The 12,118-nt window shown below is 34.3% G+C and overlaps 1 long non-coding RNA gene across 1 annotated transcript in view; it reads left to right on the forward strand.

Moving 5' to 3' along the window:
• LOC110286195 overlaps positions 1-12,118 on the forward strand; it is a 33,292-nt gene that overhangs the window by 17,777 nt on the left and 3,397 nt on the right. The gene's annotated exons all lie outside the window — the stretch shown is intronic.

Raw genomic sequence — 12,118 nt, forward strand, 5'->3', positions numbered from 1 at the left:
ATGGATCCCCAGATATGCAGTCTCTAGATGGTCCATCCTTTCGTCTCAGCTCCAAACTTTGTCTCTGTAACTCCTTCCATGGGTGTTTTGTTCCTAATTCTAAGAAGGGGCAAAGTGTCCACACTTTGGTTGTCGTACTTCTTGAGTTTCATATGTTTCACAAATTGTATCTTATATCTTGTGTATTCTAAGTTTCTGGGCTAATAGCCACTTATCAGTGAGTGTGGTCTCCCTTCCCCCACCTGCTTGAACCTGCTTGCTCAAGGGTGGAGTTTCCTGCTCATTTGTGCTGCCCACTGCTGGACCCTGTCAGCTTTGCTGCTTGGAGGCACACACGTGTTCGTCCTGCTACTGGATCCCGAGTTACTTGGTGGGAAATTGGGATCCCTCCCCCTTCCTTTATAACTGAATGTTGAAATTAGTAAAGGTGGGCCTTGAACATGGAATCGTCTTGGCCCCATTCTTCCGCCCCGTCTAGATTCCTCTCTTTTCAGCTCGAACTGCCATTCTCAGTTGAACCGTTCGTGTTGTGGACTGCGGGCAGGCCGCAACAAGTGAGTACATATTGTGTGAGTTCTTTTGTGATTGGGTTANATCATTCAGGATGATGCCCTCCAGGTCCATCCATTGTTCTTAAGTAGCCTTTGTTTTCTGTCTTTTCCCCTCGGAGAGTTGGGCACATCCTATCTCTGTCAAATCTTTCTCTGATTTATCACTTTGTCTGCCCTCAATTAAATATTATTGTTTGGGATTAAAGGCATGTAGTAAAGGCATGTCTATATTCCAGTCAGAGGGATCAAAGGTATGTATTCCAGCCAGAGAGCTTAAAGGTGTGTGGTGTTTCTGCATTCCAGTTGGATCATATCCTTGGATCAATTCCTTTGCCAGAGCAGTCATGTTGCTGGATTAAAACTACTCTACATGTATATGTGAAAAAGTATAACATGAAAACAAAACAAACAAACAAACAAACAAAAAACAACAAAACAAAAAACAAACAAACAAACAAACAAACAAAAAACCCTAGGCCTTTAGGCCCAGGCTTGAGAATGTGACCTTTGTGACTCAATGCTCCAAGGCATGCTAATCATAAAACAAATAGTGACATTTTTCCACCTACCTGCTTCCTGGATTCAGGGAGTGTTTGTTCAAAAAGGGTCACCCTGACTGCTGCTGGATCCCGCTATGCAAATGTGCTATTGTTAGAGGCTCATAGATCAACTGAAGAGGAAAGAAAATGTATTTAAAGGAAGCTAAGAATAAGAGAGAACAAAGGTAATCCCACAAACCAAAGTCTCAACCATGGCAGTTTGAAAGGTTATAGGAACAGGATAAAATAAGTGAAGGACAGGGATATTCTTGTCTCTTATGAGAACAGGAAAGGCTTTTTCTGGGAAGATCAGAAACTACTGATTTTGATTTCTTTCATGGTACTTTCAGGAGATCGGGAAATCACTATGCCACTTATCTTAGATCCAAACTAATTTGGGTAACCCATAGCTGTCTTGGTTCGGTAGAGCCTAACAAGTGATGCAGTTTTTGTTTTTAACTGAAGCCTACATTTACCATTATTGCTTAAAATGGAGTCAAAAGATGCTTATAGAATGGAGTCTATTTGGTCTTAGGGAAAAGCAGAGCCTATTAAAACAAGGAAACAAACAAACAAACAACAACAACAGCAACAAAACAGTTGCACATAATATGAAGTAACTTAGACCAGGACATAGCTTGATCTCAAAACATTGTAGAAACACACACAGGCATACAGATAAACACACACACACACACACACACACACACACACACACACACACATGAAGTGGCATGTATGCACAACTGTTTCTGGTTTTATTGTGTCCTTCAGCCTATATCTATCTATCTATACGTTTATTCTCTAAAAGTATAGTGCTAACCAATTGTGTTACTGGATTATCACCTATCCATTTAATTTTGATGGTTTTACAAATAAGATTTTAAAATATTTATTGTGTATATCTGTTTACAATTGCAATTTATGAATTTATGTGTACCCCATGTGTTCAGGAAACCCCTCCCCAAGGCCAAAATAGAATGTGAGTTCACCTTAAAATAAAGTTACAGACATATATGCAGTTCCATGTGGTACTCTGAGCTAAACCTGGGTCCTCTGCCAGAAAAGTAAGTTCTCTTGACCATTACAAAGGAGATTTTTGTTGTCTGGAAAAAAACTCTATTCTTTGTAACCTTCTCTAATTTTTCAATATTTAAAGATATTTTTTGGCTTTAATTTTCTATTATAGTTTACACAATTTCATGTACTTTCAAGGAAACAGACATAAAAGATACTGTATGGGTTTTGTGATTTTTGTTTGTATTATATTTGTGTAGAAATTGCATTTATTTGATTTTTCACCATATTTTTTTAATACAAGAACATATAAGTTCTAGAAATATAGCTTAATTACAGAGTGCCTACTTAGCATAAACAAGACCCTTGGCTGTATCTCCAGCAATAAATAAATAAATAAATAAATAAATAAATAAATAAATAAATACATGAATAAATAAATAAAATTAAGTGTAGGGATTGGTTCTTTGCAAACTTAGAAAACCATTTTGAATACTTGAAACATTAGTTTTCCTCTAATTTAATTTATTAAATGTGATCTGATGTATGATGTTTGTATTTACTCTACATATATTACACTTTTCTCTTATAAATGTTTATTTCACAGAAATTAAATATCTGTTTCCTATAGTTACAATCCATTAATTTGCCTTACAAGTATCTTTATACTTGTTTGCATTTTCTATGTACATAATTGGATAATTAATACATACACTCACACACACACTCTCATACACATACACACACACACACATATACACTTATACACACACATAAATAAAAATTTAATTACTAAATTTATTACCATTATCAATTGTCTTAGAGTATTATGCAGATTTGCAAAATATTTGTTATTATTCAAATGTGTATCTTTGAGTTCGTCCTGACTTTAGTGGAAATTTGATTACTTTAGTATATATCTTTACAATTATTTTTCTATGATTTATAATAGTTTTATCATGGAGATGGATTACCTCAGAGAATTCCTGGAAATCTTTGACCAGCATCTAGATATTTATTAATAAGTGTATGGTCTCTGTTCTTAAGCTCTTGAGAATAATAAATTATGTTTATACAGTCCCTAATGGTAAACTATTTTTATATCCTCAGAAGACAATACACTCAATTATGTGGTAGTACTATTTTAGTGAGCAGTTTGTTTCAATTTGCTAGTTTGTCATTGACAATTGGGTATTATACAAATAGGCAGCACTGGTTTGTATACATTAGAAACAGTAAATCCCAAGCTCTCCCCAAAATCAAATAAATCCAAAGCTCTGGTCAAGCTTAGGCATGACCATTTTTTAAACACTCCCCAAATAATTACATTATTTACTAAGGACTAAGGAGCAACAGTTTCTCTCTATTCTCTCTCTCTCTCTCTCTCTCTCTCTCTCTCTCTCTCTCTCTCTCTCTCTCTCTTTCTCTCTCTCTCTGTTTTGCCTATTGGGCTTTGATATGATTATAATACTTGCATAAAATTAACTACAGAAACGTTTTGATGTAACATGAATTATTTGTTAAATTGCAAAATTTTTCCCACTTTAAATTAGCATAAGACTTATTTGTAAAAACTTTATGTACCTCTTGCATTGTAAATAGAAACTCAAAACAGTGAGTTCACATAGGAAAAGTGGATCAATATTGTGCAGAAAGTAAAATCAAAAGGATGATATACTGTTCTTATATAGGTCTGTGTAAACATTATATAGACCATCAGACGCTAATGCATTTCTTATGTAAGAGTTGGTAAATTTTATGAAAACTTATGTGTGTAACCTTTACCTAGAAATCCCATAGTAGATTAGTGTATGGTCATTTCATTCATACAATATACATTTTCTGTGGTTAGAATTTTCTGATAAAATTGCATCTAGATATCTTCTCTTAAAGCTCCTATAGACTGTCTGGCTTAACATTCTCCTGATGGATCAATAAACTCTCCAGTTTCTATCAACTCTAACATTAAGAACAACGTCAACTTGCCAGAACCCCTGGAGCTCCAGGAGAATGGACCGTCAACCAAAGAGTTCACATGGAGGGACTCTGGCTGCATATGTGGCAGAGGATATCCTTGTTGAACATCAGTGGGAGGAGACACCCATGGGCCTGAGGGTGCTCAATGCCCCAGTGTAGTGAAGGCCAGGGCAGGAAGACAGGAGTGGTTGGATGGGTGTGTGTGGGAACACCCTCATAGAGGCAGGGGGAGGGGTATAGAATAGGGGGGTTCTGAAGGGGAGACCTGGAAAGGGGGAAATGTGTGAAACATAAAGAAAATGTCCAATAAAAAATGAACAAAGTAAGATAATATCTGAAACATATTTTTCCATTTGTAGTAGCCTACTTAACTGATACTTCCACAAATGTAATTGGTAAATACATTGATTTATGACTTTCTGTCCTTCAGTGATTATACAAGCTCACATAATATCCCCCAAAACATGAGGTGATTTAAATCTATGTTCCTGGGCCATGGTAAGTAATGGTAAGTAATATTTACCTCACTATAAAATGATGGGCCATTTCTATCATTTATGTCAACATTTCTACACTATAAACATTGCACATCTATGGCAAAAGAATTATTATATATGTAACTTTATATGTAATGGCCACTAAGGCTCAAAAGTAAAAGTACTAATGTATAAATTACATAGTTAAACTCATTTTCAATTCAAAAAAAGTGAAAGAAAGCTTCCATATGTATATATGTCCTTTTTCAGTGAGGACAATATGTAATTTCACTGAGAAATAAGGGCTTTTTTAATTATTGAACTCACAATTCTCCCTCAACTTTCAAATATCTAGTATTAGAGGTATTCCTGAAAAAAATCTTCCCTTTTATATCCTTTCCCCCCTGGGTATACTTGTATTCTTTTTTATTCATTAATTTAATTACCTACTTTACATTGTGATCATACCTTCCCCTCATTCCTCTTTTCCCAGTCCTTCCTTCACCTCTGCTCCCTCCATTCCCCCTGATTTCTTCTCAGAGAAGAAGAGGCCTTCCATAGATATCAATCTGTAGCCCTAACCCTAATCCTAATCCTAACCCTAACCTTAACCCTACTAGGCACTTCTCCTATTGAGGCTAGACAAGGCAGCTCATGTCTACAAGTACAACAGAATATCATTAATGGTGTCAGGAGTGGGCTCTCTCTCATGCAAGGAGCTCAAGGTGGGCCAGTCGTTGATTGTCCATTGCCTCAATTTCTACTCTATCTTTATCCCTGAACATCTTATAGGCAGGAAAAATTGTGGGCCTAAAATTTTGTGTGTGAGTTTGTGTCCCCATCCCTCCATTGGAAGATTTGCCTGGTTACAGGAGGTGGCCTCTTCTGGCTCCATATTATAATTCAATACTAGGAGTGTTAGCTACTTTGGAGTTCCCATTGTCTTACATTTCTAGCTTGTTTAAATGATGCCTCCCCCACGCACCCATTCCAGTTCTCCCAGTTCAAGTTCCCTCTGTTCTCCCCTCACTTGATCCCTCCTGTTTCCCTTCATACCCACAATTCTATCCAGTTCCCCCATCAATCCACCTCTGATGTATATTCTATTTCCCCTTCTCAGTAAGATTCAGGTGCCTCCCCGCTTAGGCCATCTTTGTTACTTAGCATCTGTGGGTCTGTGGGTTATCCTGTATTTTATGGCTGATAAATACTTTTAAGTGTATGTATAACATGTATGTCTTTCTGGGTCTCTATTACCTTTCTGAGGATGATATTTTCTAGTTCCATACATTTGCCTGTAAATTTTAATAGCTGAGTAATATTCCATTTTGTAAATGTAGCATATTTTCTTTATCTATTCTTCCACTAAGGGACATATAGGCTATTTCCAGTTTCTGGCTATGATGACTAAAGATACTATGAACATAGTTGATTAAATATCCTTGTGATGTGATGGAGTATCTTTTGGGCATATACCCAGGAGATATGAAATAGAACCATTCCCAACTTTCTGGGACACCACAAATTGATTTCAAAAGTGATTCTACAAATGTGTACTTCCACCAGCAAGGAAGGAGTATTCCTTTTGCTCCAAATCCTCTTCAGCATGAACTGTCACTTAGTTTTTTATTTTGGCCATTCTGATAGGTATAAGATGGAATATCAGAGTCATTTGCATTTCACTGATAATTTAGAATTTTGAACATTTAATTGCATCCCAGCCATTAGAGATTCCTCTGTTGAAAATTATGTTTAGCCTAGAACTTCATCTTTTGAGTGATTTGTTTTCTTATTGTCTAATGTCACATATTTTAGATATCAGTCCTCTGTCAGATGTAGGGTTGCTGAATATCTTTTTCCATTTGGCTGGCTGCTGTTTTCTCTTATTGACAATGTCCTTTGCATTGGAGAAGCTTTCAAGTTTCATGAGGTCCTGTTTATTAATTGTTGATCTTAGTGCCTGAGCTGTTGGTATTCTGTTCAGGAAGTTGTCTCATTTATAAATGTATTCTAGGCTATTCCTTACTTTCTCTTCTATTAGATTTAGTATTTCCAGTTTTATTTTCAGGTCTTTTACACTTGGACCCACTTGGAATTGAATTTTATGAAAGTTGATAGGTATGGATCTATTTGCATTCTTCTACTTGCAGATATCCAGTGAGACCAATACCACTTGTTGAACATGCATTTTTTTTTTTCTGTATGGTTTGGCTTTTTCTTTTTTCATCAAAAATCAAGTGCCATAAGTGTGTTGGTTTATTTCAGGTTCTTCAATTCTATTCCATCAATTAACCTCTCTGTTTTTATGCAAATATTATGTGGTGTTTATTACTATTTCTCTGTAGTACAGCTTGAAATTAGTGATGGTGATACCACCCGAAGTTCTTTTAATGTACAGAAGTGTTTTAGGAATCTTGTTTTTTATTATTATTGTTATTATTTCCAAATGAAGATGAGAATTGGTTTTTGGAGGTCTATAAACAATTGTGTTGGAATTTTGATGGAAATTGCATTAAATGTATAGATTGCATTTATTAAGATGGTCATTTTTACAATGTTACTGCTTTTGATTCATAACCATGGGAGATCTTTTCATCTTCTTTTACCTTTTTCAGTTTCTTTCTTCAGAGACTTGAAGTTCTTGTCATAAAGGTATTTTACTTGCTTGGTTAGAATTACACCAAAATATTTTATATAATTTGTGCCTATTATGAAGGGTGTTTTTTCCCTCATTTTTCTCAGCCCACTTATCATTTGTATAAAGGAGAGCTACTGATTATTTTAAGTTAATTTGTATCCAGCAACTTTACTAAAGATGTTTATTAGCTGTAGGAGTTCTCTAGTAGAATTTTGTGGGGTCATTTATGTATACTATCATATCATCCACAAATAGTGATATCTTGACTTCTTCTTCAATGTGTGTCACCTTGGTCCCCCTTTGTTGTCTTACTGCTCTAGGTAAAACTTCAAGTACTGTAATGAGTAACTATGGAGAGAATGGGAAGCCTTGTCTTGTCTCTGAATTTAATGTAATTATTTTAAATTTCTCTCTATTTAATTTGATGTTGGCTACTGGCTTGTTGTATAATGCCTTTATTGTGTTTACGTATGTGCCTTGTATCCCTGATGTCCTCAAGACTTTTATCATAAACCGGTATTAAATTTTATCAAAGGATTTTTTTAGCATTTAATGAGAAGACCATGTGTTATTGTCTTTCACTGTTTATATGGTAAATTACATTGATGAAATTTTAAATATATTGAACTGTACCTGTGTCTATGTGATGAAGACTATGTGATCATGGTAGTAATGCTTTTGGTGTATTTTTGGATTCTGCTTCAAAGTATTTTATTGATATTTTTACATCAATGTTTATAAGGTAAATTGGCCTGCAGTTCTTTTTCTGTATTGAGTCTTTGAGTGCTTTAGCTATTAGGGTGACTGTGACATTATAGAACTAGTTTGGCAATATACCTTTTGTTTGCTTGCATTTTGTGGAATAATTTGAGGAGCACTGATATTAGTTCTTCTTTGGAAATCTGCTAGAATTCCATCTGTCCCGAGGTCTTTTTTTTTTTTTTTTTTTTTTTTTTTTGGTTAGAAGACTTTGAATGACTGCTTCTATTTCCTTAGGTATTAAGATATTATAGGACTTTTTGTAGCTTCCTTCTCTTTAGCTCCTTTCAATCCTTCCTTCCACAGGATTCCCTGGGGCTCAACTTAATGTTTGGGTGTGGTCTCTGATTTAACTTTGGTCAGTGGTATCAATCAAAAAATTGTCCATTTCATTTAGATTTTCCGATTTTGTTGAGTGCAGGCTTTAGAAATAAGTCATAATGATTCTTCGGATTTCCTCAGTGTCTGATGCTATGCCTCCCTTTTCATTTATGATATTTTAATTTAGATACTATCTCTGCCTTTTGGTTAAAGTGGCTAAGGGTTTGTCTATATTGTTGATTTTCTCAAAGAGTCAGCTCTTGGTATTGTTGATTCTTTGTATTGTTCTCTTTGTTTCCAATTTATTAATTTCAATCCAGTGTTTGATTATTTCCTACCCTCTACTCCTCTTTGGTGAGTTTGTCTGTTTTTGTTATAGAGCTTTCAGGTGGGGTTTTAAATTGTTAATATGAGAATTTTCCAATTTCTTTATGAAGGGATTTAGTGCTGAGGTTTCCTATTAATGCTACTTACATTGTGTCCCATAAGCTTAGGTATATTGTGCCTTCATTTTCATTGAATTCTATGAAGTCTTCAGTTTCTTTCTTGTTTTGTCTCTGACCCAGTTGTCATTGAGTAGAGGTTTGTTCAGTTTTCATATGTTTGCAAGCTTTCTGTTGTTTTTGTTGTTGTTGACAACTACCATTAATCCATGTTGGTCTGATAAGATACAAGGAGTTATTTCAATTCTCTTGTATCTGTTGGGGCTTGCTTTGTGTACAATAATATAGTCAATTTTGGAGAAGGTTCCATAAGGTACTGAGAATGTATATTCTTTTGTGTTTGGTTGAAATGTGCTGTGGATATTTGGGTTTGACCCAGAGTTTTTGCTTGTTTGTTTGCTTGCTTTTCTTTTTTTTTCAAAACTGAGTTCATGTGAGTAACAGCCCTGGCTGTCCTGGACCTCTCTCTGTAGATCAGGCTGACCTTAAACTTACTGAGATTTGCCTGTCTCTTCTTTCTTTCTTCCTTCCTTCCTTCCTTCCTTCCTTCCTTCCTTCCTTCCTTCCTTCCTTCCTTTCTTCCTTCCTTCCTTTCTTTCTTTCTTTCTTCCTTCCTTCCTTCCTTCCTTCCTTCCTTCCTTCCTTCCTTCCTTTCTTTCTTTCTTTCTTTCTNCTTTCTTTCTTTCTTTCTTTCTTTCTCTCTTTCTTTCTCTCGTTCTTTCTCTCGTTCTTTCTTTCGTTCTTTCTTTCTTTCTTTCTTTCTTTCTTTCTTTCTTTCTTTCTTTCTTTCTTTTTTCCTAACTTTTATGTTTGTCTCATGTGTCACATCTCAATTACAGTTTCTAATCCCTCTGCTCCTCCCTGTTGCTTCCCCCACCTCCCCTCTCCTCCTTTGTCTCAAGAATGCTGGGATTAAAGGGGTGCACCACCACTGCCTGTCAAATTATTAACACATTACTTACAATGGGAAGTAGGGTCAGATATGATGATATTAATTACTGAGTTTTATTCTTTATAACCTATTTGTGCATATAATATCTTGCATGTCTAATAAAGAAGTTAAAATACAAGTTAAAAATTATAAAACTCAGTTCTGATGAAATGAGCAGAAAATGAGAACTGGGTTTATTTTATTCTCACACACAGATACACACCCACACACTCAAACACACACACACACACACACACACACACACACACACACACACACATCCCAAAACACAACAAAGCAAAATTCTACTGAAGGGCATCTATGCTAGCTGTCTTAGAAAACAGAAAACAGTAGGATAAGTTCCAGGAAAGCCTGAGCCATACAGTGACTTTCAGGGCAGCCATGACTATATAAGATAACCTTACAGAAAAATAATGGAAAGAGGAAAACATTTTTGACTTTTGCACTATTTAATTATTAATAGAATTAAGCAACATTGGAGATGATAATCTAAAGTGTGATATACTATTATTCTGAAGATACCATGAGCTTCAGAAGTACCATCTTTCTGATCTCTGCTCTCCTACTTTTCTTTTTCTTCCAAAGGAAGTCATAGGAACTAGAATTATTTCCCCTGAGGTACATAATAGAAACCAGACTCTTCATTTTTCCAATAGAGCCTAGAATCAAGAAAAACCCCTCTCCTCCATTTCTATCTCCTCTTCCTGTCTTGGGCCTTTATGTCCAGCTAATGCCTCTTTGTCTAATCATATTTCTACACTGTTAGTCATTCCTCTTGGAGGCTAATCTAAAGCTAGAGAGTATCCCCAAGACTTTTACACTTGTATCTTGCTTTAGAAAGTTCTCCTATCAGGTAAAAAATTGATTAATTAAATTTGTTATGCTTTTCTCTTGTTACAGGAGTTCATTCTGAAACCCCTGCAATAACAAGGAAAGCTAAGACGATCTGTCCCCTATAATTTCACATGAGTCTTCTTCTTTTTTTTTTTTTTCTCTCTCTCCTCTATGAGCAGATTGTTTAGATCCTTTCACATTTGCTATTGTATCACCAAGCATTTTGCTTAGTGGTACATGATCTATTTGTTAAATGGTTTATTATTGTAATTTTAATCTAATCAAATATCTGGGCTTTGAATTTTAAATCCTAGTTGTAAAGTTATAATACATTTCAACGTTCTGAATAAATTAACCCGCCTTGTTTTCTCCTGTTATCTCAAAATGTATTTATCATTTCTATACTACTGAAAAAGGACTAGGTTTACTGATTAATTTTCCTGTGTTCATTTAGTCAGTATATGGTTTGTTTATTTGTTTGTTTGTTTGTTTCTTATATATTATTCATTCACTTCCTGCCAGTTTTACTCCAGGATCCAGCTATGTTAATCACTAAAAATTTTAAATATGCATTAATATATATTAGAAATGCTCACTTACCTTATCCATTTTCTTCAAATAGTTACTGTGGGAATTTAATATCTTGAAAGATTTCATATAGTTAAGAATATGTTATTTCTCTATTTTATATAATTATAATAATTAGTTGCTAAAGTTACTTTTAAACTTCAAAAAATTGTTTTCTTTCAATATAACATGTATCAATATAGTAACTGGTCCTTTAGGCATTCAAAATATAAAAATGAACCCCTTTCAAGTTCAACTTTGATCTTATTTTTTAATACTTTATTACATAAAGCCCTTTGGGAATGTTCTACTTTTATTTAGCTTGATCTCCAGAACCAAAGTATAAAGGCCAATGATTTCCTTTTAAATATTCCTGAACTCTAAATGTCATGTGTCCTAGAAGCTATACTAATGAACAGAACTGAACAACTGAATGTGTTTACATATATGGAATATAAATCTTATAATCTAATTAAATGAAGAGAGTATCATCTTTTTCAACATTCTTCATTCATCCAGAGTTGATCACATCAAATTATTCAACAAAAACATTAAGAATTTTGTTTTTAAATTATATAAACAGATTTTATTTTTACATAGCATACTATATTATTATCTAAACTTATGTCATTGCCTTTTGTCATGGCTATTTAAAAATATTTTCATTGCTTATTGATTATTCTTTATATTGAATCTAAACTAAAAAAATAATCTATTTTGCACACACTAAAGCATTTCCAAGACAATCCTAGCTCATCAGCATACAAAAGAAATTATTTTATGAAGATACTACAAGCAAGAATAAATCACTAACAATTTACCATTTCATATATTATCATGCAAATACTTAATTTATAGCTACTCTTAATCAAATTAAGCAATTAAACTATTTTTCCAAAGAGTACTGATTCAAATGTACTTATATGTCCTTAAACTATTTTCAATTTTTCTAATTTATTCTATACTTAATGAGCTGTTGTGGATTGTACCTGGTATTGTTTGCATTTTCTTTTGTTTTGTTTTTTTTTTTTTTAATTTTTTATT

This window comes from Mus caroli, chromosome X, assembly GCF_900094665.2.
Source record: "Mus caroli chromosome X, CAROLI_EIJ_v1.1, whole genome shotgun sequence".
Taxonomy (NCBI): domain Eukaryota; kingdom Metazoa; phylum Chordata; class Mammalia; order Rodentia; family Muridae; genus Mus; species Mus caroli.